The sequence below is a fragment of the Acomys russatus genome, chromosome 15, assembly GCF_903995435.1.
Source record: "Acomys russatus chromosome 15, mAcoRus1.1, whole genome shotgun sequence".
In the NCBI taxonomy this organism is placed as follows: Eukaryota; Metazoa; Chordata; class Mammalia; order Rodentia; family Muridae; genus Acomys; species Acomys russatus.
Genome location: NC_067151.1, coordinates 22,611,810 through 22,636,073, shown reverse-complemented (window position 1 = coordinate 22,636,073; position 24,264 = coordinate 22,611,810).

Here is a 24,264-nt window from a genome sequence, read left to right as displayed (position 1 = left end):
ATGTCAAGAGAACCTGCTTCCTGCAGAAGAAACTTAAAATAATGGTTGCTCGTACTTAGCATTTGAATATTTGACCATAAAGCTTCTGGATTATGACAATGTTAGTTGCATAGTACTATTCTGTGCACACTATTTTCTTCTAACGTTTACATTTCCTGATACAGCATTCTTTGCTAACGATTTGTGTTTGCTAAAGATGTATGATCCCAGGACATGCACTATATGTAATATCTCAACTATTAATTTTAAAACAGTTTCATTTTAGGATACAATAGCAGAAAATACTTTAGTACATTTTATTTCTATGGAATAAAATTTAAAAGATGCATTCATATTTAATTTTCTGTGTATTTATGAGATTATATTTACATGTGTTTGCAAATATGCACATATGCCCATTCAAAGATACGAAGAAGATATTTGGAGATCTCCTTTTTCATGTTCCACCTATTTGTTTGATGCAAGGTCTCCTCTTGAGCTTGAGGGTCCTGTTTTCTAACAGCTAACCTGGAAGCAAGGACTTTTGCAAGATAGTTCTATCCCATCATGCCCAGAAGTCAAGCTGGTCTTTTGAGATCGGACAAATGAAGTCCCTTGTTCATTGTAAGACAGCCAGTACCTTTAATCACTGACGGATCTTTCTTATCTATAGCTTTGAATTATTTTAGCAAACATTTATTAAAGCAAAAGGCAAATACAAATATTTAGAAAATAAAATTAATAGAGAAATTTCACATAAAATACTACATGCTTGAGGACAGTAGAAGCCATTAATATAGGTGAATGTGTAAAGAAAAAATAAGGAATTTAAGCCTCGTCTAGAGACCACTTATCAGTGTGTAATATTTAACTGGAAACAGTTTCAAAATGCTTCTTTGTGTCATGAATGCAAATATTATGGAAATCTGAGTTTCTGTGATTAAAAAAAAAAAAAACAAGGAGAATAGCTTGGGGAAATTTATACCTCTTTTATTTAAAGGTTTGGTTAGTTTCCCAGTGATATTAAGACAATTCAATGATGCGGATTTATTTTGTGGCTTTTATGTCTCTAGGGTCTTTTTCTTTTTCCATGTTAGAAAAATTCAAACCCATCCATGAATCTTTAACCAGGTAATATTAAAAGATGCACATATATCTTTTGAAGTGTTGTATATAGTAACATGTAAGAAAATTTGTGAGATTAACTTTACTGCATATTTCTTTTCCTTATCAAGGTGTAAGAGGCAAATCAATGTCTTCTCTGCTCTAGGGGCTGAGAGGACAGGACAAAGATTTCAGCAATGTTTGCCACTTGAACTTCCAACTGTTCATTCTGCACTGCCAAAGAAAGAATGCCAAACTTAAAAAAATTATAATTTATTCAGATTACATCCCGATTTTTATCCTTCCACTTATATCTTCCCATTCCCACCATCCCTCTCTCTTCTGCCTTCAGAAGGGGACATCTTTCCCTACCATATGACCATAGCCTATGAGGTCTCATCCAGATAGCCTGCTATTCCCTCCTCTGTGTATTGCTGTCCTCCCCACCAAGAGGAAGTGATCAGATTGGTAACACCACAGTTCATGTCAGAGACAGTCCATGCTATCCCCACAACCATGGAGAATGAGCTGCCATTGGCTAGATCTGAAGAGGGCATCTAGATTTACTGCATGCATTGTCCTTGGTTGGCACAACTCTTTATGTAGCCCCCCTGGGTCCATTCCACCAGCCTTGATTGTCTCCTTCTGGGTCTTCTGAACCCTCTGTATCCTTCCATCCACCTGTTATTCCATACCACTATCATCTGGAGTCCAACAGTGAGTCCTAGCATCTGTTCCAATCCCATGCTGGATGGAGTCCCTAGAGGACATATTTGTTGGGCAAATGTTCATTTATAAGTGAGTGTATACTATGCATGTCTTTCTGAGTCTGGGTTACCTCACTCTTGTCTATTGGCTTCTTTCATCATTATTTCCACTGTCTGCCAAAGGGCATTGAGAGTGTTTTAGTGAAATCTCATTCTGTGTATGATCACTTTTTGGAATATGTCAGACTTACATATTTGTATCACATGTATGCTTTATCATGTATTCTTATTGCTTTTCTCCAATGGTTTACTTGGAAACATATTTTAAAACAAAAAAGTGATTTCTTCTGGTATTATACAACATTCACTCAAATGCACAGGATTCATGCTATTAGTATTTAGAGATAGAAAAATATGCATTAACCTTGTATATTACAGTGCCAGTGGATATTCTGTTTTAAAACCAATGTTGTCCCCAAATACCATCCTAATAAACCATTAAGAAAGTATTTCATCCCAATCCAAATGTGACATCCCTTATAAACCACGGGCAAGAATGAGATACACATCAGAAAGCAGATGGATATGAACTGCAATAAAAAAAAATAGAACAGAGTGTTGGAGTTGTCATGGAACATTGCCAATGATGAGGAGAGGAACCCAGACATTTGGAAAATGATCCAAAGAAGACTGACATGGTAGCAAACCTCAACAGGAGGAAACTGGAGCAAGAAGATTGCCATGGGTCAAGCCTCTTTTGGACAACATTAAATTTTAGGTTATCTTGGGCTACAAAATAATACCTTGCTTCAAAATGTTCAAATTTTAAAATTCTGACAAGATAAAGATAATTGTAATTGAAACAATGCAGTTAGCCTTTGTTTTAATAAATCCTGAAATTTTAATAAAATATGTAATACTCTTGTTATTAAGATTGACTGTGATATCTTTTTTATTATAATGGAGTGTAATGTATTTTTCTGCTAAGAAAGAAAGTTGTTCATAACCCTAAATTATGTTAGGCTATTGAAGCAATGAAAGTTGTGTGATTTACTAAACGGTTTTCTTATTCTTTAATTCTGAAATATTTATCAGTCTCTGATATGCTTTATGTTGAATAACGACTATTAATAGATCCTAATGCAAAAGAGTTGTCAACGCCTTAGAACTCTCCATTTTCAAATTTAGATTTACAAAAATATCAATATTTCCATTGCAATATCCCACATTTTTTCAATTCTTATTCAACTACATATTTCATTGCTTTTTCTGTATGCATAAATCATGTATAATATTTTGCAAAGTACTGGAAAGTGTTTTCCTGAGCAGGCTGGAGATGTATAAAACAAAACCATGTGATTAGTAAAACAAGCTAAGTATAAAATGGACAAAGAAAGTGTTCTGTAGGCAAGTTATAAACACACATAAAATTGAAATTTACATGGAATAATCTAGAAAAATGAAAAGGATCTGTGTTATATAACACAATACAAATAAATAATTTTATAAGCAGAGAATTAGAGGATATCACTAGTATTTTTTAATGGCAATTTAGCAAATATATAAAAGTTAAATGTGATTTTTTAACTGTCCTATATTCAAGAACAACTCTTTAAGTGCATGGTATTTGAAGCACTATTTGGACCAATGGGGAATACAAAGGTGGACAAGATATACCCTTCAATATTAAAAGTGGAAAACAATAATTGTTTTACAAAACTAAATATTATGTTTATGACGTTGTAATAAATGTCCAATAGACATAAAGAAGTTACTTCTCTAAGATTTTGAAACCATATCATTGAAGAGTATGTAGTTGTGATAGCAATAGTTCTAAACACTAAAATCACAAAGTTTTATAATAATAGATGTTATCGCTAGCGTATATGAAATTACTATTCCCTATAGTTTTGGGCATGTTGACCCAAAGACACATTCCTCTTCTATGAGTGATTTGATAATTCACAAAGCTTAATGACATTACTCTAATAATTCCTTTTATTCTGGACAGAAACCATAGGCAATTGAATACACAAAATTATAAATCAAGGAGCTGGGGAGGTGGTTCAGTGGGTAAGGTAATGTCATCATTCTTTTGCAGATGACTAGAGTTTAGATTCTAATACCCAGCTCAGACAGTAAAGAGATGTCAATAACATCAATTACAGGACATCAAACACCCTCTTCTGGCCTCTGGAGGCACTCTACATGTTTGCCATACACTCTCACAGAAACACACATACAAATGAATGCAAGCTTTAAAATTTTTAATTTGAATAATTTACTTTAATTTTGAATTAAGTGTTTCTATGTAGGAAGCCTGTTAGTGGGCCAGACCATTTCCCTTGGCATTTTAATCTAATATCTACATTCCTAACAAGAATGGAAAAGCACATTGGGCATATTGACTCAGTTTCTTATATAAGGAAAAGATAAACTTCATTCTGTGTTAAGTTCTCGTAATTTCTATTAAAATCTGCAACACTGAATGTAAGAGGCTTTCTAGATATTTATTAGGCACATACATCATGGTTTAGCTCCAAGTTCACACTTTATCTATTTTCATCTCTAATGCAGAAAATGCTCAGAAGGAATAGACAAGTATCTCAAAACATTCATCAATAGACTTCAAGGTTGATGCTTTCATGTTGATGAGATTAATTTAAATGCAGTCAAATGTTGTTAGTGATAAAAGTAAACTTAGGAATATGAGTCATTTCAGTATAATGGCAAGCAAGGCAAAATTACGTGAAGTCGCAATGGAGAGATCCCAAGAATGTATGCCTTCCTTCCACTTTTTGGTATTTGGATCTAATACCATACATTGTGGATAATTTGATTTCATATTTAGAGTGATAGAAAACAGAGAGGACCTGAGATTAGAGCTAAAACAAAATTTAAAAACATACAAGACAGTCAAAATGATACCAACTCTTTTAGCTTGTTGATATATATATTTACAATGACTGAGAATTGTCTCCTTGAAAAAAATACCTAAATCATATTTCTAAAACATTAAGTTGCCTAAAAGGCATAACAATCTGAAGGGAATATTCCATATGGAATGTTGTTTTGAAGCACTGCTGGGTGGAACCCCTCAGAGGCAAACTCTGCTAGGCCCCTGTCTGCAAGGATAGTAGAGTGAGTAGCTGTAATATTGTCAGGGGTTGGCTGCCCGTGCATAGGGAGTGGTATAAAAGTGGAGGGAAGGGAAAAAGGACATGAAAAAGACAGGAGCTCCAAAAGAAGAAGAGAGCCAACTAACCAGGCCTCAGAAGGGCTTGCTGAGATTGAAGCATCACTAAAGGACTGTGCATGGACTATTCCTAGAGCCCATACAAAGATGTAGCCAATGATTAGCTCAGGCTTTATATGGGTTGTCTAGTAAAGAGAGGAGGGGATTTCTCTGAATGGACTCCCTTGCCAGCTTTTTGTTCATTTCCCCCAGGTGGAAGTGCCTTGCCAGGCCAAAACTCTCTCAGTCCAAAGGCCACTTTATGAGCTGGGGCAGATTGGAAGTGGGGCTCCCCTTTTCTGAGGAATAGTGGAGGGGATGGGGATAGCAAGGGAGGGTAGGACTGGGAGGTGAGGAGGGATGTGGCTATGACCAGGACGTAAAGTGAATGAATGAATGAATAAATAAAGGAAAGAAACTGTTTCAGGAAATAATACACAATTACACCTTTCATGTATTTACTAATTGTTAGTTTTGAATAAGAATGGACAGGAGGACACTTGCATTACGGTGAATGGTATTCTGGGATGGATAGAAAAATGGGAAGTTGACCTCAAATGAGAAATGGCTTTGAGTGAATAAATTATGAGAATCATCTAGGGGATGTATGGTAAGCTACTGAAAACACTTATACGCAGAAATTAAGGATCACTGTATTCACCAGTGGTTCCAGATATTTTTATCATCAAACCCTGTAAAAAATATTTGGAGGCATTTAAAATAACATAGCAGAAAAATGTCTATTTATTTTTCTTGACCAAAGAAGAAGTTCAAAGTCATAATTCCTTGAGTTTCTCCACACATACGTCTGTTACGTATAAATATAGAATGGTGAGATGTAAAAGCAAAACAAATTACAAGAATAAACTTTAAAATATACAGTGCTTTCTCATATGTATTTATTTAATTCATCAAAAATTAACACAGACTGTATTTCTTTCTTTACATATTAAGGGGAAACATAAGTATTATATATGACCACTGAGGAGTCCCACTGAATCTGTGAAACTACAAAAAACAGCATGTTCATCAATTAATTAATTCTTATTGAAATAATAAACCGTAAGCAAGGAAGGATAAGTTTATGAAAAGATTTATATGTATTTTATGCCATATATTTCAAAATGAAACAGCTCCTTTAAAAGTCATGCAAAATATAAAATATGAAGATGCTTAGGGTTAATTGAAAACTGCTTATGAAGGCAGTACCACAAACCACAAATTGAGCCCATTTTCAACAACCTACTATAGCTCAAAAGCCCAGTGTGCTATTTGCTGATATGAATTTTCATAGAGGTTTTTACCCTTCTATGAATTCAGTGAACTGCCAGCTTGGGAAGGAAAAACCACACGCACTAAGTTTTGTTGAAGCATGTTGATTTTATTTTAAGAAAGCCACTAAGAATTATCTCCCTTAAAATGTACCTAGTCTGAAATCTATAACAAAGCCAACTACCTGATACTTGATACAACTTGAGAGTAGGTAAATTATTTTTTTAAATATGATAGACTAGAATATGTCCATCCCTAACCTGCTTATATTAAGAAAAACACAAATGGAAAATAAAAAAGGGAAATAAAACTAATATATCATTTCAGAATATTGAATGCCATGTGTAGCACGGACTAATTCTCACTTATTATGTTATGATATTAACTAACCTGTAGATTTTTAAGTAACTGAGAAGTAACTTAAGTACCTCTGGGGAGAAAACTTGTTGGCAGTCTGTGCTGGGTAGGTAGCATTTCTTCTTTTATTGTGTGTATGAAACCATACTATATTAGAAAAAATATATAAAAGCAATAATTTTGATTTCCATTGATTCATTCCAGGAGGAGAACCTCTTATGTACAGAGACTCCTCAAATCTTTTCAACAAAATTGACACTCAAACTGGTGGAATCCTAGCTTCTACATCTTTTTCAATAATTTTAAAGCAAGCCATGCTGCATACCAACTCTTTGACTCTCAGATTTTGTCTGATCACCTTTATTATGGAACATGTGAATACTTATTTTAAAATTTCTTTTGCTGAGGTTGATTTAAAAAGAAACCAAACGGTGGTGTTCCCATATCTGCGCTGAACATCTTCACTGGGAGCAGCTGTTTCCCCAGTCTGCATACAAAGCCAGGTACTGGTGGGGGCTGGCACATTATTCCATGGTAATCAAAGACGCACTGAAGGTAGACCAGTGATTTTCAGTATCACTTGGACAACCTATTCCTTTTTAAAGCAATTTTAATAATACCAAGATTTGACTTTTTTCTAACATGGTAAGAAAGAAAATATATAATATATAATATAATATATAGTGGTAATAAATAAAAAAAAAAGGCAACCCTGCTCAGGTATCATCCAAAACATGATCACATTCAGAAAAAAGTTAAAACAAGATTCGGGACACACGTGTACACACATGCAGACACCTCAACACGAACAGTGTATGGCTGACACCATGAGGATGCGCAGTGTTCTTAGCAATACATGTCGCGGTTTCTTTTTAAATCAACTTCAGCAATGGAACTTCAAACTTGGGGCTTTTGTGAATAAAATTTAGCTGCCTTGTAGAATCCTTTAAAAGAGGCAGACATGATCTGTGAGAGATTTTTTTTCTTTTAGAAGAAAATCTGCAAAAGATCTTTTCCAAAGATAATGTGCCACAGAGCTTTTGTTTTTCTGTTTTTAAAAAAAATGTAATTGACTTGTTCATCTTCACAGTCTTTCCTTTCCACAAGATCAAACTGTAGAAAAAATATTTAATAAAAATTTAGAGAAAAAAATTTCTTCCGGTTCGCCTGATTTTTTTTATGATTAATTGCCAGGAAATAATCAACTCAATGGTATCTTACTGTATTAAATCTCTTTTTAAATGAAATATAATTTTTTGGTGTTTTTTTTTAATTAATTTATTCTTGTTACATCTCAATGTTTATCCCATCCCTTGTATCCTCCCATTCCTCCCTAGTCCCCCCCATTTTCCCATTATTCCCCTCCCCTATGACTGTTCCTGAGGGGGATTACCTCCCCCTGTATATTCTCATAGGGTATCAAGTCTCTTCTTGGCAACCTGCTGTCCTTCCTCTGAGTGCCACCAGGTCTCCCCATCCAGGGGACATGGTCAAATGTAAGCACCAGAATACTTGAGAAATTCATATCCCACTCTCCACTCAACTGTGGAGAATATTCTGACCATTGGCTAGATCTGGGAAGGGGTTTAAAGTTTACCTCCTGTATTGTCCTTGGCTGGTGCCTTAGTTTGAGCTGGACCAGCAATTATTTTAAATGTTACTCTCTGAAAAGTAGTAACTCTGGATTCCTCCTCTGTAAATTTTCTTCATAACAATACACAGAACATGGCATTCAAACGTATAATATGCACATAGTGGACATCATTATGCATATATATTTTAATTAAATAACTTACCGATTAATTAATTTATTAATTAACTTTACATTCCGATCAGATCTTCTCTCCTTCAAGTCCTCCCTCTCATGTCAACACTGTACCATCCTACAGTCTTCCTTATCCCCTCAGAAAAGAATAGGTCTCCCACAGATATCAACCTGCTTGGCATATAAAGTTGCAGTAGGACTAGGCATATCTTCTCCTTTTGCAGCAAGACCAGGCAGCCAGATAGGAGAAAGAGATCTAATGGCAGGCCACAGAGGCAGAGACAGTTAGTCTAATGCTTGGCTATGGGTCTCTACATCTGTTTCCCTAGTTGCTGCATAAAGCCTCTCAGATGACAGTTGTGGTAGGTACCTGTCTGCAAGTGTAGCAGAATATCAATAATTGTGCAGGCGGTGGGCTCTCTCTCATGGCATGCATCTCAAGATGGTACAGTTATTGGTTAGCCTTCCCCTCAATTTGTGCTCCATCTTTACCCATGCACCTTTTATAGACAGAACAATTTGTAGGTCAAAGGCTTTGTGACTGAGTTGGTGTTCCAATTCTTCCATTTGAAGTCTTTTTTGGTTACTGGAGGTGGCCATTTCCAGGCCTGTATCCCCCATTGCTAGGAGTCTTAGCTTTGGTCACCCTCACTGATTCCTGAGAGTTTCCACTGTCCTAAATTTTACCTCTTCTCACAGATACCCAACCATGGATTCCAGTTCTTTCCCCTAGTACTCCTTTCCTCTATCCCAGGCCACACTAGAAAGCTCGTAACGTCCCTTTCAATCCTTCCCCCACACAATTCCCTCAGAATCTCCACTCTCAATGTCTATTCTTATTGCTTATCTTATTTGGATTGTTAGATTTTATCATGGTTATCCTATACTTTTTGTCTAATAATCACTTATATGTATGTACATACTATGTTTGTCTTTATGGGTCTGGATTACCTCATTCAGTATTATCTTTTCTAGGTCCATCCATTTGCCTGCAATTTTTTATGATATCATTGTATTTAATAGCTGAGTAAAACTCCATTGTGTGAATTACCATATTTTATTCATCCGTTGTTTAGTTGAGGCACATCTATGTTGTTTCCTGTTCCTGGTAATTACAAAATAAAGCTTCTATGAACATAGTTGAAGAAGTGTTCTTGTGGTATGGGGGAGCATTGTTTAGGTATATGCCCAGGAATGGTATAACTGGGTCTTGAGGTAGATTACTTTAAAATTTCTCAGAAATCACCTGTTGATTTTCAAATTTTTGCAAATGTTCTCACTCCCACCAGCAATGGAGGAGTATTCTCCTTGCTCCATATTCTCACCAGCATGTGCTGTCACTTGAGTTTTTGACCTTAGCTCCTCTGACTGTTGTAAAATGGAATCTCAGAATTGTTTTGATTTGCATTTCCATGATGACTAAGGACAATTTCCTTAAGTGCTACCTGGCCATTAGAGATTCATCTGTTGACAATTCTCTGTTTATACCTGTATTTCGTTCATCTGGTTTGTTGATGTCTACTTTCTTGAGTTCTTTAAACATTTTGAATATCACCTCTCTGTCAATCGTACACAGCCCACGCTGTATGAGACCATTTTGTACTTTTCACAGTGTCCTTTGCCTTACACAATCTTTTCAGTTTCAAGAACCAACTCTTGCTTTTTTTCTTTATATTGTTCTCATTGTTCTTAATTTATTAATTTCAACCCTGGGTTTGATTATTTCCTGCTGATTACTCCTCCTCTTAGATATGTTTGTTTCTTTTTGTCATCAAGATTTCAGGTGTGCTGTTAAATTGCTAATATATAATCTCACCTATTTCTTATCAAAGGCACTTAGTGCTATGAATATTCTTCTTAGCATTGTTTTCATTGTGTCCCACAAGTTTGGGAATGTTGTGCGTTCATCTTCATTTAATTCTAGAAAGTGTTTAATTTCTTTTATTATTTCTTTCTTGAACCAGTGATTCATGTGTTGGGAGTTGTTCAGTTTACATTACTTTGTAGGCTTTCTAGTGTTTCTGTTGGTGTTGAAATCCAGCTTTAATTCATGTAGTCTGGTAAGATAAAGCGACTTATTTTAATTTTCTTTTATCTGTTGAGACTGGCATTATGACCAAGCATATGCTCAAATTTTGGAAAGGTTCATGAGACACTGAGTAGAAGGTATATTCTTTTGTGTTTGGGCGAAATTGTTCTGTATATTTTAGGTGAATTTGATTTATAAAATATTTTAGCTTATTTCTCTGTTAAATTTCTGTCTTGATATCCTGCCATTGGTGTGAGTCAGGGGTTGAAGTTTCCTGCTATTGATATATGGGCTTTCCTAATGGTTCTTTTATGGATTTGGGTGCCCTTGAGTTTGAGACATAGAGATTCAGAATTGAGATGTCATACTAGTGGGTTTCCTTTATGATGAGTATAAAAGTGTTCTTCCATATCACTTTTGATTAATTATAGTTGAATGTATATTTAATTAGATTACTCCACCTTGCTTCTTGGGTATGTTTGCTTTGAACATATTTTTCCAGTCCTGTACTCTGAAGTAATGTCTATCATTGATGTTGAGGTATGTTTATTTTATGCAACAGGACAATGATGTATCATTTTTTCATCATTTCAGTTAGCCTACGTCTTTTTGGGAGGGAATTGTGTTGTTGGCAGATAGTAAAACTGCTAATTGTTATTATTTTGATATTTGTGGTGTGTGTGTGTGTCTGTGTGAGTGTGTGTGTGTGTGTGTGTGTGTGTGTGTACTTCCTTTCTTTTGCTTGGAGAACATGTACACTCTAACAACAACAATATATACCACAGCATACATATCTTTGTTGTAATAAAAACAACATTAAAAGAGGGCACGCACCTGTGGGAAAGTACACGGGAGAGTTTCAAGGGAAGATAGAGGGAAGAACTGGAAGGAGGAAAGACAAGAGAGGATATGACATAAAGATTTTGATTAAAAGCAAACATTTAAGAAAAACTTGACTTATTAAATTTTGTATTTTCTGTAAATTTCTCCTTTAACAAACATTGTATCTTCACTAACTCCTAATAACACCTTGTTAGTTTTCCTTCCTTTATTCAGCTGTGTATCATCATGCAATAGACTAGTCATTTTTACAGTGGACTTTGTAATTCTTAGCCTATTTTTTCCTGATTTTATCTGTGGATTCAACTGTTAAGGATCTATTAACTTTTGGAGGAATAAAGTTGCCTTCTTCCCTTATGTATCTCGTGTTTCTATGTTAGGTTATGTGTTTTGATAAGAGATACTCACTTTTTCATGTTTGGCCCTCATGTTGTGCTCTTGATGGCGAAGTAGTCAACACCAATCAGGGAGAACAGGACAAACAATGAAAGCAACATCCACACAGTGCATGCAGACACATTAATGCAGTGCAAAACAAATAAGTCAAAATGCTTCCTCCACATTGTGTCTCTTACTTTTAAAGAAAGTAAGAGAAATAATACAGGTTAAAGAAGATGTTAAGACATTAACAGTAAGAGGGACATTGCTGAGTGGTAAAGCACTTGCCTTGAAATTTCATGTATCTCACTTCTAGCCCACAGATATCTCTTTCTCCTGATATACTTTAAAAAGGAAGAGATGAAGAGTTCTTTCCCTATGCATCTTTTTTTTTTTATTATTTTGAGTTTCCGCACACGTGATTAAAAGTTTTCCTTACTATCTTGCTGTTTACTGTCATAATCTTGTTATTTAAGTTTGATAATATCATTAAAACATTCACATATTGTTAGAAGTTATCATGAGCCCTACAAAGATGGAACTTACGTGTGCAAGAGGAAAGCTTGTGACTATAATAAATGTCTAGATAGATGGGAGAGGACATGCTTCTCTCCGATGATTTCTTGTGTATGTGGTTTACTTCATGTTAATTTTCAGTTAAGTTCTTATATACACTACAGGATATTTTCTCTTAAATAATTCTGCTTCCAATTTTAATTCATTACATTCTCTTGCATTTAATGCATTGTTTATTTCATTACATTCTCTTGCATTTAATGCATCGCAATGTTTCACTAGAGACATTTTTTTATCTTGTCTTCATTGCTTTCATTCCATTTCCAGTTTTTTTGCACTTAACAAACTTTGGCTTCAACCACTATTCTTGATAAGTTTGTTCTGTAAAATATTACTCTAAATAACTCATATATATCAAAATTTATAGTCAATATACATATTTTAACACTTACATTTTATTACTTAGGTCAAGGTATCTTGTAATGCAATTAATTATAAAGTTAATAAGTTTGTAAAATATCTCTGCCAGTATTTAATATGGTTTGTTGTATTTCCTTCGCCTCACATTTTAGTCAGTTTTTGGCCTCAATTTAAATGAAACTTTATGGCATCTATAAGAAATCTTTGTAGATGCTCCATGATTTTTTATTATTAATTAATTAATTAATTTGGTTTTCTGAGACAGGATTTTGCTGTGCAGCCTTGGCTGTTCTATAATCACGTGTTGACCAGGCTGGCCTTGAACTCATACAGATCCTCCTGTCCATCTCTATCTCACCAAGTGCTGTGATTACAGGTGTATGCCACCACACGTGGCTTCATTTCTGTTCCTTAATGAATCTTACATGCTACAATCAATTTATTTCTGGATCTTGTCCCCTTATTTAATCCCTGGTCATTCTTTGAGTGCTATTTCTTCTATATATAATCATTCTGAAAATGATTATTATGTTAACCACTGTCAACAGCATGTGTGTATTATACAAAAATTGATAACAAATTAACCTAAGTTGAGGCTTTTGCTTTACCTTAAAATAATGATTATAGTCATTAAAATCAATACTAACACATAAAACTAAAGGAGTATCAAAGAGCTGTAGTCTAAACACATTTATTTCAGAGAAAGGAGGGAATAAATTCTTTTTTTTTTTTTTTTTTCTGTAAACGCATGAGGTAGTTTATTACCAGAGCTCCGGGTCAACACGTATCTCACACAAGAGACAGAGAGGTCGACCCAGAAGCCCAGGGGCTTGGGGTTTATATAGGCAAAGGTCGGGGCGGGGGCGGGATGTTTGGGCGCGGACACAGGATTGGTTGTTTCAAACATTTGAACATTAGCATATTGCATAGGCAGATCCCGGGTAAGGTCAGACTTAGTTACATGGGAACCATCCTTGGTTCCTGTTTTCCTCAGAACCCGAGAGTAGATGTTTATTTAAGCTAACAACACATCTGGTTAAACTCAAACCTGGGACATTTTGTGCGGGCCTCAAGGGGGATTAAGCAAACACCATAAGATAGGATGAGGGGTTTTGGCTCATTTAGAGAGCTAATTAAAAATACTGTCTCTCATTCCCTTCTTCCTCTACTTGATAATTCTAATCTTAGAATATCTGTTCTAATTTTTGAGTATTATTTTATTCTAATTTGGAGATGGATTTTTCTAGTATCTTTAGATTTTCATTAATGGCAGTACTGCTGTCCTGTGGCAGCGCCTGTCCCTATTCCAGCGGTGATGCCTGCTCCCAGTAAGATAGCTAAAGTAAGGGATACAGGCTTTCTTTTGTATCTTTTAGGTCTAAGGTCAAATTCATCTTTAAAATTACCAGCAGCATGATCCCAAATCTCTCGCCTGATCGTCTCGAGAGCCTTTAAACGGGTAGAAGGCACAAAACTGTCACCAGGACGCGCCACACTCTCTAGGGTTTCAAACAGAAGTGGTGGTACACCAAACAGTATCTCAAAGTGTGTCAGTCCCAACGGTCCAGGTGTGTTCTGTATTCGGAACAAGGCAAGGGAGAGAAGAGCTGTCCAATCACCCCCGCCCGTCTCTAAGGTGAATTTTGTTAAGGTCTCCTTTATAGTTATATTTGTCCTTTCTACCTGTCCTGAGCTCTGGGGTCTATAAGCACAATGTAATTTTCAATTTATCCCCAATTGTCTGGCCAGTCCCTGACTTACCTGGGCGACGAAGGCAGGCCCGTTGTCCGATCAAATTACCTTAGGTATCCCTGAACTGGGGAAGGATTTCTTCAAGTATCTTCTTGGCCACTACATTTGCCGTTTTTTTTTTGTTGTTGGGAATGCCTCAACCCACCCCGAGAAGGTGTCTTTGAAAACTAGAAGGTATTTATTACCATATCGGGCTGGTTTGACTTCAGTGAAATCAACCTCCCAATAAGTTCCAAGTCAATCTCCCCGCAAACGCTTTCCTCCACCGTGTCTACTGGACTCAGCATTAGTGAGAGCGCAGGCCTTGCAGTTTTTTACCAGATCCTCTACTGTCTTTTGTAGTCTGGGAATGTGATAGGGAGACTTATTGACCAGTTCTGTCATCTTCTTGGGCCCTAGGTGGGTAAGACGGTGTATATTAGCCAGGTATTCTAGCCCCTCTTCTTCTGTGAGGATCCTTTTCTTGGGAATCCCCTCAGCATGTTGGGGCATAACCTTAGCTATTAGAATCATTGGTCCTTGTGCTGCCTCTTTGGCTATCTGGTCAGCCATTTGGTTCCCCCTTTCTATGGGACAGGTCCCTTTTTGATGTCCTTGGCAATGGATGATCACCACCTTGTGGGGCAAATGGACAGCCTCTAACAAACTAAGAATTTCTTCTTTATTTTTAATGTCTGTGCCAGCTGAAGTCAGCAGCCCACGTTGTCTACTCTATGGACATGAGCTGCTGCGAAAGCATACCGGCTATCAGTGTAGATATTGATAGCTTTTCCCTCTGCCAGTCTTAGTGCTTGGGTCAAAGCAATAAGTTCAGCTTTTTGGGCCGACATCCCTTCTGGTAAACTGCTGGCCCAGATGACAGACTTCCCGTCCACTACCGCTGCCCCAGCCCTCCGCTTACCTTCTACCATGAAGCTACTTCTGTCAGTGAAACAAGTTTTTATCCCAGGCCACAACCGGTCAGTGAGGTCTGACCGAGTCCCTGTTTCTTCAGCCAGTATCTCTTCACATTGATGTACTGGAGTCTTGCCAGCTTCGGGTAGCAAGGTGGCAGGGTTAAGGATGGCAGGCTGAGCGAAGGTCACTCGATCTGTCAGCAACAAGCTCTGGTAGTGGGTCATCCGGGCGCTGGTCATCCAACGATCTGGTAGTTGTCTGATAATGCTCTCGAGGGCGTGGGAGGCCACCACCATCACATTTTGGCCCATGGATAACTTATCGGCATCTTTTACCAATACGGCCGTTGCCGCTATCGCCCGCAGACAAGAGGGCCACCCACTGGCCACAGGATCCAGTTTTTCTTTTTTTCTTTTCTTTTTTTTTTTTTTTTCTTTTTTTTTGACAGATAGGCCACTGGGCGCTTCCAGGGTCCTAGAGTTTGGGTAAGGACCCCCCTGGCAACCCCCTTCTGCTCGTCGATGTACAGAGTAAAAGGCTTATTCAGATCAGGCAGTGCTAGGGCAGGTGCTTGTAGCAGTGCCTTTTTAAGGGTCTCAAAAGCCAATTGGTGTTTCTTAGTCCAAATGAATTCCCCTTTTTCTCTTGTTAGAGGGTATAATGGGGCCGCCAGAGTGGCGAACCTGGGAATCCAAAGCCTGCAGAATCCCGCGGTCCCAAGGGAGTAAATTCTTAAAGTCTCTCAGGTTTTCACAATCCCGCATCCTACTTTTAATAGAACCTGTCTGCCATGTACTTCATACATTAGCAAAGTTTTAACAGTCTCCCACTATAAAATAATTATGTGTATGAAATTTTAAGGTTATATAATCTATGGGAATGCTTTGAGGTAACTTCAAATAAAATTACATAATGAGAAACAAAGCATTTAATTTTTCTTCTCACATATTATCAATAAATCTTGAAAGTTTAAACAATTATTTTAATTAGGGTTATGAACTTCTACTTGTGTAGGTGATGGGCTAATTATCTAATTTATATGCCAAGTGATCAGTTTTCTCTGAACACTTTATTATTTCATTTTCCTATTAATGTTTCACTATTTTACACCATTAATATTTATTTTATTTTGTCTCATTTAGCTAATTCGTGAAAGCTACCCACAGCAAAATTTACTTTAATGTTTCTAATAGGTTATTTTATTCTTGGTATGCTTTGAACAGTAATCCTGGTAACATCTGTGTTTGTTTTTTAATAAACACATGACTTATTATCTTATTATTATAAAATGTATAGTGACTTCACATTTTGTGTGAAATTAAGATTACAGAAATATAATATTTCTTTATATAATTGTATTGTCAAGTCAAGGATATTTATAAGATTGTTGCATTAATAAGAATGTTTATGCCTTCCCAACAAATTCATGATGAAATTTTAAAAAGTATCAAAAGAAGGCCAGGAGGGACTCTTACTATAACAAGCTTTGAACTAGACCACAAAAGCTACTGTATCATTTATCAGTTTATGGTCCCGTTTTTAGGCTGCAGACTCCATCTTTGTGCTACAATAGTGAGATATCTAAGGTTAGATAGTTAATTAAAAATGTAGTCAGGAGGATGGGAAATATAAGAGCAGCAGAGCAGCAGGTTAATTTCTTTTCAAGTCTCCCCACCCCTCTGTCTCTCTCTGTTTCTCTCTCTGTCTCTCTGTCTCTCTGTCTCTCTCTCTCTCTCTCTGTCTCTCTGTCTCTCTCTCTCTCTCTCTCTCTCTCTCTCTCTCTCTCTCTCTCTCTCTCTCCCCATCTGTCTCTCTCTCTCTCTTTTGGTAGGTGTGGTTTGTTTCATCTTATGCTTTCACAAGCAGAAGTCTTATCAAAGGGGGACAGCAGAGAAAACAAGACAGCAACTTGGGAGCAGCATTTTCATGGGATAAATATACTAGCTTGCTCTTCATTGCTTTCTTGGGGGTAGAATCAGCGTGTGTCTGCTTGTCCTTGCTCTCTTGGATGCTTAATCATCTTAGAGAGAATGGATACCCTAAGAGACGGAGGGACACTGGATTTTTTTAAACAGCACTTTTGCGAGAACTACTCTAAATGTATGACATTTATATTAATTTTACAACTTTTTGGCTTTTGTGTTATTTTTTAAATGTCTTACTTTTCCAGTTTTTTTTCATTCTCTGAAATACACACATGAATGAATGCAAACTGAAGGCATGGTCTCACACACACACACACACACACACACACACACACACACACACACACACTACATCACAGGTTGATCACCCGTTGAAGTTTTCTTCTCCATCCATAATGAGTGAAATTTGGTTTATTTGTTGATATTTTACCAAACATGGCATATATGATATATGATCAAAACAACAGGAGTTGAATATAATATGAAACTATTGTTAACGTTTAAGCAAAGAAAAATATGAGTCTCTCTAGTTAACTCAAAAATCTTAAACAATTAAATTTTATTACAAAAAAGATAAGCTAATTATGCTCAAAACTGAAGACTATGGTTGTTTTGTTGTCCTTTACCTTTCTTTAAGGGCATTTATTCTTGGACATCATGTGTGGTTTCTCCCCTAGGGGTGAGGTTGACCTGGAACCCTATGGACAGCTCTTCACAGCTAGGCTTGCCAACAACTTGTCAGAAATGATTAGTGAGAAATAAGAAAAGAATGTTTCCCCTGTTGATAATAGGGGGCAAATAAAAGAGACTCTGAAATTATCATAGAGAATCACATTTGGTTGGTAAGAATATTGTGCACTCAATATTATTCAATATCACAGATCAACTTTATATTTACATATTTTTGAAATGAATCATATTGAACTTGACAGGATTGAAATAACAGAGAATTCTGTGCCAGCTAAAACATATATAGAATGTGTGCACTGCTATCACTTTATAATAAACAATGCATATATCAGTGTTTTTTTAATACAAGGAGGTTCTAATTAATCATGTTTTCCTTAATTATAATTTTTAGAAGCTTGAACACTATATTTGGATTTAAAATAATCTAAAATAGAACTTCTGTGAAGAATCTTTAAAATGAAAGAATTTATTATTAATCTATTATGTGTTTTTCTGAATATATTACACTATAAAGACTAAAAAGCTATATATTTTTGTTTAAAATGTATAGAAGATGTGTGGTTCATAATATGAAATCAGTATTAATGATGAAATAATATTTTGATCTACTGGATTCATAAGGTGAATGTTAATTCTTTAGCTCATTTTTTGCATCATCTACTAATGAAAAAACTAATATAACAAAGTTTTAAATATAGAATAATACAGCTATTAAAGTTAATAAAATGAATTTTAACCAAATTTGCTCTATTATATGTGCATTAATCTATTCTGCACCTGCATGTTGTAAAAGATAAAATGTCTCATCGCCCATTATTGAGGCCACTGATGATCAGATTCAGTAATAATTCATCTATAGTATTGAGAAGTAAATCCATGCTAACTTATAACTCAGAAAGCAATTAACTTGCCCAGAAGAAATTTGCATTTCATTACTCTGTATGTTAATAATTTTTAAGTTCAAATGCTGACTCCCATAGAGCTATGATATTTAGAATTTAATAGAACTCTTATTTAAAATAACATTATTAAGCTTGACTATGAATTCTTAAGTTTGAAAGTAAAGTTATTTACACCAGGGTTAAATATCTAAATTTCTAATAAAACTTTCGAATTTCACATATGAATTTCAGTAAATTTTGAACTCTAATGGCTCTAAAATCTACAGTATGGATGGAATATCCATGTATATGGGAATGCATACTTGAATTTACTTCATTAGATAAGTCATGTTTAATATTACCAGAAATGTTATAGTTAAGATATCCATATATATCTGAAAATTATTTATGGACACAAGTGATAACAAACATGAGGAGGGTAGTAGAATGAATGTCCAGACATATATGACAACCAACAGCAGTATGTGAAATATTTGCTGGCTTTTCGGAGCTTCAGAGCACTCATGCTCATGTAGAACCAATATTTCAAGCATCCTTACATTGAAAATTGAGAATATGTTTCCAAATCACTTCGTGAGTTGCACAAAGTAATCCTTGCTCATGTTTCAAATTAAATTTAAGAAGCAAACTCAAAATTCCAAGTCAGAATATTGAGTAAGGTCTATTAGGATCTTTTATTCTTTGCCCATTTATTTTAAAAAGTAAAATGATGATGGCATGTAAAAATGAGCTAATCCACAGATGTGTCACAGATGATGTTTTCCACATTTCCTTTTCATCTGATTTGCAGATACAGCTATTCCAAATTATTATTTCACAAACCAAGATGATTCTCAGCAGGGAGGTTGTACCCCATGTTGTTTTCTTCAAAGGGAGCTTGTTCCATATTGGCTGATCTGAATATTGCCATTATATTACTAATTTACACCTAGGGAACAGGGTGAAGGGTGCTCCAAATTTTTGTTGACTTGATATTAACCTGACAGAGAAATGTTAATAACTGCAGAAATCTATCCTTAGTAGCTCTGCACCAAGAGAGTTTCAAGTTTGGTGGTTAAAATGAGAAAACTCTAACCCATAGTTTTGATTTATAGTATACTGTTTTGGGGATCACCTCCTTTTACAGAGTCACATTTAATTTGTAGTAGTCAAGATAGAGTAATATATAAAAAACAGAGAGAAATTTATACTTTGAAAATGATATTCCCTAGGCAATTTTCTCATACAATAAAGTTTGTTGATGATAATTAAGCAAGATATAAATATGAGTTACTTTTAATGGATATTAATATTAAACATATCTTATAATTATTAAATACCAGCTTACTAATATTATTTTATTGAAATGGTTGTACTTTATCTTTGATTTTACTTGCTTCAGTGGCATAATAAAACATCAATTGTATTATATTACTGAGAATATTTAAAGGGATTTTTCAAATATCACTGTATTTTCTATCTCTAATTTCTAAGAATATATGATATATTAAATAAGCAAACTGACCCTGGACATTAATTCTCTTGTTTAATGCACCAAACCTTACTAGTTTGTAAAGTGCATGTAAAAAATGTTTGAGTGACAAATTTAAATTCTGCAGTATTATACTACAGTAATGTTTACCAATGTTATTCTGTATTTCATAAAATAAAAGTTTTCTTAAATTAAGATTTAAAGTTTATAAAATCAATAGTTTATAAAAATTATCATTTCTAGGCATTTGTATCTCTTTAGTTATAAAAATTAGGATATACAAAATCACACAAATTGAAAAGTGTTATACCTCCACCCATGTGTATTTAACAATCAAAGAAGTTTTTAATAATACTTCACTAAAATAGTAGGATCTGCCACATTCTTCTGAGCATCTGTTAGAACAGAATGTGAACATCTTACAAATTAGAGAAAAAGACAGCTTTAGAAACAGCACTGGTCAGAATTTAGAGAAAAGAAATGAAGGGCGTCAGTGTTCACCATTAAATAGTTGTAAATATGGGATGATAATAAAAACAAGAAATATAATCACAAATCTACTGTAGCAGGCGCCTCTTCTTATGAATAATAAATGTGTTCCCTAGTGGGTACACCTGATACCTAAAGTGAAAACTTAGTTTCTATGGAAAAATAAAGGCAACCCATAAGTTTGTCTATCTCTAGTGTGTAAAACTACTCTGTGTAACAAGAGTAGCATTTTTGTGAGCTAAAGAACTAGTGCATTTAAAAATAAAAAGATAACCAAGATAGAGTGGATGCTTTATGTAAGATGGCCAAATACAAATAGCCAAAACCGTATGAATGAAACATTTATATAATTCCTGATTGTTTCATGGTCCTTCTTTCTGTAGGTAGTTTATTTTATTTATGTGTAGTAATGTAAATGTATATGTAAAAAAGGGAGTATTACAAAAAATAATAAAATTAACGATTTAACGTACAAGTGAGTAGAATATGTGAATGTGTGATGCACAGTATGTTCTTTTATACATTATGAAGATGTGTCCCATTATCTCGGCCTTTTGAGTACAGCATTCATATTTAAAAAACAAATTCTGTGTCTTTAGTAAAAGTGGAAATTTTCTTCTGTTGTTTAGAAATGAATCACGATGAGTTTTCATATTCTCCTTTGACTAACAGAAAATTTACAAGTGTAAGTTCACAGTCTAGCTAATTCTCTGTGTAAATGAATTCTTGTTTTCATTTTTGTGCTCTTTCAATATTTTATACATCTTCACTTATAATATTACCATTATCTTTGTATATGGTGTTCCCAATCACCAAAATTCTATGTATACCTAGGTTTACTTAGCGATATTTCAAATTTCCACTGAATATTATTATTCAATCTAAGCCATAATGCTGGAAATAATTTCTTTTACTTTCACATCCTCTTTCTTCTGGAAATGCCAACTCAGGTTTGATTCTTTTTATTCCCCCTAATTTGTCTAAATTAAATGATTCAATCATTTCTCTGCCTACATTGTAACTGTCTTTTACCATACCACCCCTTTAATTAACAGTGTCTTCTAAAAACACTCTCTTGTTGTTTTAGAAAGTTCTTCACATAAAGAAACAAAGTCAAACAAGATGATACATTTGGACATTAGTTGCTATAGTTGGCAGTCCACTGCTTTTACTAAAGTTAAAATCTGAACATAACCAACTTAGGAAGGACTGGTTTACTTCATTTAACAGATCACACTCTATCACCAAGGAAGTCAGAGCTGGAACTAAAGGCACGAATTTGGATGCAGGAAAGAGAGACACCACGGAAGAATGCTGCTTATGGGCTAGCTTCTCTCTGGCCATTCCAATTGCTTTCTTACATAGTTTAGGCAAATGGCTTAGGGGTGGGTCTATCGGCAGTTGTCTTGGTTCTATCACAACAACTTGCAAACAAAAGTGCCCCGCTGACATGCCCACAGATCAATGAAGGCAATTATCAACCATAATCCCCTTTCCTAGGTATGTCGAGGCTTGTACCAACTTGACAAACACTAGCAAGCACAGCCCTTTCCTTGTTAACCTCATATGGATACATACATAATATATAATACATACATTGATACATACATGCATACATACACACATATACACACCACTGCTGAAAAGATTATCTTTCTTTCTTCATATTCTCATCATGTTAATATCACAATATAAAACACATTCCAACTTTAAGCTCCCCATAGGTTTTAAAACATTTTTCTTCAATTTCTTTTGGTACTATTCTGATTATAATGTTTTGTTTTTCTATCTTATTGTATTTTATTTTATAATTTTTACTTGCCTTTCTTTTCTAATAAAAGTGCAAAATAAGTTTGTGGACTTGATAGCAGGGGAAGCAGAGACGATATGGGAGAAACAGTAACCAGAATATATTGTATGAAATAATAATCTATTTTCAATAAAATAAATTGTAAAAAGCTCAACAATTGAAAAGCCCAAGTTATTTTATATATCAAAAGTCTCCTAACTCTGAAAAATCCAAAGATATATACTTTGTTATTTCAACAGGGAAGATCCAAGACTGTTTTAATCATATCAAAACAAACTCAACATACAATAGCATAGTTTTCTACTTGACACCAGTAAGTAGCAGGCGCATGACATGATGTTCTGAACTCCAAATGACTTGGGTATCGCCACCTTTCTAACTAAGCAGCTTGCTTCTTAGGCTCAGGCTTATTCTACTCCACACTCCCTTGCTGATATTTGTATTGATGATTTCACAGAACTTGTACCAGCAATAGGTGAGGACCTTCGCTGTGACTGAAGCTCCATCTTTACCTACGGCCTCCTGGCTGATTTTCTGGGATCCCAGCCCTGTCACATAGTGCCAGGCTCTACTGTATGAGCCCTTCATGGCATCAAAAGAGGAATCATGTGGAGATTGTAAACATAACCCAGTTTGACTCCTAGACTGAGATGAAGCCCTCTCAGCCTATAGCTTCTGTGTGCTGACCCTGAGGAAATACCCCCAGAGAATTCTCCATAGTACTGATGGTCTCTTATTAGTCAAAGCCCATATTTCAGCCCAACCAAACTAATCTCTGAAGGTTTCACTTGCAGAGATTATTTTTTTTTATTTAACTTTATTGTTTTAAAATATTTTTTTAAATTACATCCTGATTGTAGCCCCCTCTCTTGTAACCTCCCAGTCCTACCTTGCCTCCCTCAGTCTCCCTCCCTGCACCCCATCCCCTAGTCCTTAGAAAGGGGAACCCTCCTCCCCTATTTCTTGACCTCTGCTTATCAAGGCTCATCTGGACTGCCTGTGTTTTCTTCCTCTGTGGCCTGGCAATAAGTGTATAGGTATCTTCTGTCTACCATGGCAGTTCACTGAAAAACAGTTCAATATGTCATATAAATTTATAGCAAATGCATTTTTTAAAATTGAGAAATACATATATACATTAATTTTTCTCTTATTTGTTTGGTCTATTAATGCAAAAGTTTCCTAATTAGCATTTCATTTACCTTTGAGACACATACATCAAATTACCAATTTCTCTAAAACCCAAAATGTCATTAATTTATTCATATTTTTCTATTTAAATGTACTATTCATATCACTCAACAATTTACATACTATAAATATGCATGCATAATTTAGCATAGCCTGAATATCTATTATTGACATTTCCTATAATTTGTATATGTGCTTAATATTGCATTTTAAAGTATTGTTTTCATGAAATTAAACATATAACAACACTTACAAAATGTATTGTTTCATGGCAATAGTGATGGTCATGGTACATAACTTTGTTATTTTATTGAATTTAGTTAATGTGAAACCAACTCAAGCTCATCAATATTTTGGAAGTACTTTATTAATTCTTGTCTTTGTTAGCTCTCAAAATTTCCATTCTCACTAATTGTTTAGACATTTAGAAAGGAAAGGTGTTTACTCAATCAAACATATTTCTTTAGGCATTTAGAGTCAACATCCTTACAAAAAAAGATCTTTACAAAGGTGAACACCTTTGAAGTATGATAAT